The sequence below is a fragment of the Echinococcus granulosus genome, assembly GCF_000524195.1.
Source record: "Echinococcus granulosus chromosome Unknown EG_S00001, whole genome shotgun sequence".
Classification (NCBI taxonomy): Eukaryota; Metazoa; Platyhelminthes; class Cestoda; order Cyclophyllidea; family Taeniidae; genus Echinococcus; species Echinococcus granulosus.
Genome location: NW_020170381.1, coordinates 3,737,744 through 3,741,936, shown reverse-complemented (window position 1 = coordinate 3,741,936; position 4,193 = coordinate 3,737,744).

Sequence of the window (4,193 nt, the reverse complement as noted above, 5' to 3'; positions counted from 1 at the left end):
CGCGTTTTTTGGACTTCTTGCTGTTTTACTGATTTGACAATTGCATGAAGGCGAACAAAAAACTTGCGAGCAAGGCAACAATGGCAATTCTTATATGGTGGCCACTCAGTAATGGAGGCAACAGTGGTTTAAACAGCAATAGTGGCAATAAAAAGAGGAGGGAAATTAGGGATACAACGCAAAATGAGTGCCAGTCGCCGGTTGTTACTTAAAACGGTGCCACCTTTATCCCGGCCCAAGGCACAAATCGTTTTCACAGGTCTGTTTAGCTGCGATCTGAGGTCTTGTGATGTGCTGTATGAATAAATACGGAAGCTTCCGTCTACTGATTTGCTAGTATCGGCTCTTTCTAGAGATGCAGTTTTCTTTTACATATTTGAGTTGTCCTAAAGCGGATCGGGTAGATGGATGGATTTTAACCATGGTAATTTTTGGACCTTTAGTAAGTGAACAATCTATTAGGAGCTAATCCTTCTGCATCCAACAAACACCCACACACAGGAAGCAGTCAATCTTGTGGGGATGGATTTGTAAGTGTCCACCAGATTCAACCCAGATTTTGTGATATGAGGGGTTAAAATATCGAGATCTACGCTTTATGAAACAGGAATGAAAAGAATCTTATGCAATTTGTAGATCCTTGGCTGACGAGTCACAAGTTAGTGCAAAAATCCACTCCAATCCCGCTTATTAAAGAATATTTCAAGAAAATAAAATAATTGAAAAATTGACAAGATGGGTAATATCTTCTGAAGATTCAAAATAAAACCCCAACCTGTGAACACTAACACACATCAATTCCGGCCTCTTAAACTGCTTTGGTTAAGTATTTTGGAAAGAGCACTAACAGCACTCCTCAAGAGATCTTTAAAGCAATCCGGTGTGAAAATTCTTACGTGTCAATGGCTAGAGCGCCCACCCGGAGGCGACGTTAAGTCCAACATTAAGTACAACTTTGCTGACCACTTTCACTGGAGTTGGCATCAACAAAGGATACACAATTTAGTCACTTAGCCATTCATCGTCAATTTTATTTCTAACGGAAAATTTTTTTTTTGCCTGATCAAAAAGTTGAGTTGTCCTACAGTATTTTTTTTGTATTTCTAAGCTTTTAGTTAGTGTTTAGTGTTAGTTCTCGAATGAAAAGGTAACCTTCCATCAGGGCTTCTCTGGACGTGTAGCAAAAGTGGCCGCAATTGTGCCAACGGTTTGTACTTTTTCGCTAATGAGAAGGCAAAACTCGCTGAACGGCATCATTACAGGAGCTACTCTATAAACAAATACCTGGTCTCCACACACGTAGTAATTATGTGCATTATGAGGGCTTTTTATTTACTCCAAAGCACAAAGTCTCCTCCATTGATGAGAGACCACTTCTAATACTTTGAGTATTTGTTTTGTTCTATCTTTGGGTTTTGAGGATACTTAAGGCTCCGCCTTTGTACTTTCGCTAAGCGGCAGAGCCTCTAGGCCATACCAGTAGCTTTCCGGCTATCTTCTACTTCAATACCACATATTGTGCCCAAGTATTATGTCTTCTTTCGCCTTCAGGAAGGACTCGAGGAGCTACTTTGGCGGCAGCAGAAAGCAAACCAGGGTAAAGGACAAATACCCTTATTTCTACGGTCGAGTGATAAAAATTAACGTGACAAAAGAAGTGCATATGCTGTAGATAAAAGAACCTGCAAAGCTCCCCCCCCTGGAAGGGCTGAAAATGACTTCTACCTTTGGCAACTGCCTCAGTTCCATGTTCTGCAGGGATGCTATTAACAACAAAAGAGATACTGGCCGTGGTCGTGAACGATTTGGAAAGTTCGTTAAGGAACTGTCTAGGGTACCAGGACGAAGATGTCAATGAAGTGATCCGCGATGCATCATCCGTCTCTCTACCAGGTGAATAGAACCTAGAGCGAGATATGTTAGGCAGTGTTGAAGTGAGAGCAAAGTGACTAGTGGAAGACGTAAAACCTTACCACAGCGAAACCATTAAAGCTTCGTAACGTATTAAGCGATTCGGTTTTTAGGCCGGTAGTCTTAAGTTTGGCCGAATCGTTAGGTGGAATCAGCGATGTGGTAGTCAGGCATCCTCTCAGGTGCACGCAAATTCTATGCCTGGTGCAGCTGGTTCGTGGGTGTTTCTCTTGAAGCAATGACTACATTGTGATAGCCGACGCAAGAGGTTGACCATGGAAAGCGCCGGGGATGAAGCTCAAAGGAGAGGGCTAATATGTACTAATCTAATAGCTTGTTCAACTCCCGGTTCCGGTAACGGACGACTTAGGGTACTTCCGCTGGGCGGCATGGTCTCCGAACCATGTCTGTTGAAGGCAGCCCATCTATGCGTCTACAGTACAAATTATACTTGAGTATTGTGTCTTCTTTTGTCCTCAGCAAAGTCTCTGGACGATGCAAATGTTTGTTGGAAATTTGATTTTGAAAAGCTGAACAGTAGGAGAACTGGGATAAGGGACCACGCACTTTACTTGAAAGTCCAAAAATTCAACCTTTTTAAGTAAATTCCTTCTCACTTAAATATTTTTAACCTAATCCAAATTTTAAAAACCAACTGCTTAGTAGTGAGAAAGAGAAAACTTCAGCCTGCTGTACTAGGACACTTTTTCTACGCTTTATTTGCAACTAGTCTGGTTCATTTATACCCCAACTTCCACTTTCTAAAGCGGTTTGTATCCTTGCAATCTTTTTTCCCAAATCCCAGCAATCATCCACTTCCCAATGCATCTTCACCTTGATTTTTGTCTATTAACAACGAAGTTTCGTTTGCTAAATACATAAAATCCACTTTATTCATTAAACCAGAGTTCTCAAATTTTACCTCATTAAGTTAGCATCATTACTAAGACTGACTTTGTTTTTCTCTCAAAAACTGCCCATCTCCCACCAATGTATCCACCTGTCTTGCACATCTGTTGCGGTCTACTGTACCTCACCCCTCCTGCATACCCTCACTCCCTTCACCCCCGCCTTCGCCTATTCCTCTCACCCTATTCCCCAAACGGTAGGCGGCCCAAGGGCCGGACATGGCAGCGCATTTTGTTACAATCTGCTGTTATTCATCTGTTTCTGGTGTGTCTGGGGAGATGATTCCCGCGCCGCAAGCGGGGTAAAAAAGCATGCGAACATATTTAAATTCGAGCGAAGTTCTTGTCTCTGTTGAAGTTACCCCCTGAACCACACGTACCGTTATCATTGCCTGGCTCCATTATGAAACACAAGAATGGTCGTTGGGCCACCGCAAGTGATGAGATTTTGCATCAGCGTAATACAGTTGGCTTCCAGAAGGAGAGGAGGACTGCCAGAGAAATCCTTAGGCCATCACTAAACAAGGCGGGCGGTTTGTGGACGCACCATTCGATAAATCAACGCTCCATCTATTCCATCTTTACATCAATTCCATGCCCTCTGTTAAAGAACTCCTTTGTTTTTTTGCCAATAATTCTTTGAGGATTTGGTCAAATGCTTCGTTTTACTATCTAGTTAGAAGGCAAAAAACACTTTAAGTCTTCTTATCCAATTAATTCTTCCTTATTTTGATTTATATCAACACAAGGGTTACGTGTCGCATTAAATAATAGCCGCCATATCACAATACGTATTCAGCCATAGTCATACTTCACTTCTGGTCTCGTATCACTCATGGATTAAAAAATCTGCTCATGTAGTGAAGAAACCTCTTTTGAAGCAACAGGTTCTGCCATCGTCTCACGGCATAATTATTTTCAGGTTGTCTAAGTTTCTTTCCGAAAAACGGTTGTGCAAGATGTGATCAAGTTCGGACATTACAGCCTATTTTTTCGACTTTTCCGTTATCACAGTAAACTAATTGACGCCGTAAAGGAGACCCGGTGCCAGAACAAGCGAACGCGTAATAACCCCCTAAATAAAACCAACTTTTGAACCTCCTAACTACCAATAGTTGTTAAGAGCCACACAGAAAATGAAATATTACAGAATGATAGTTGATTTAATGGAATATTTGGTCACAAGAGCCTCTGCAGTCTTCCATAACTCGGCTCTCACGATAATGGCATGCGGCTACACTCATCCTGCTGCATCCTTGCAGCAAGACTCCCAGTTGACTCGAACAACTTAATGTCCTTGGAGATGACTAGAACATCACATTTTAAAAGCTAGACTGCCCTGCTACAGGTAGTGTCTTGACACTAAGCCTAGAC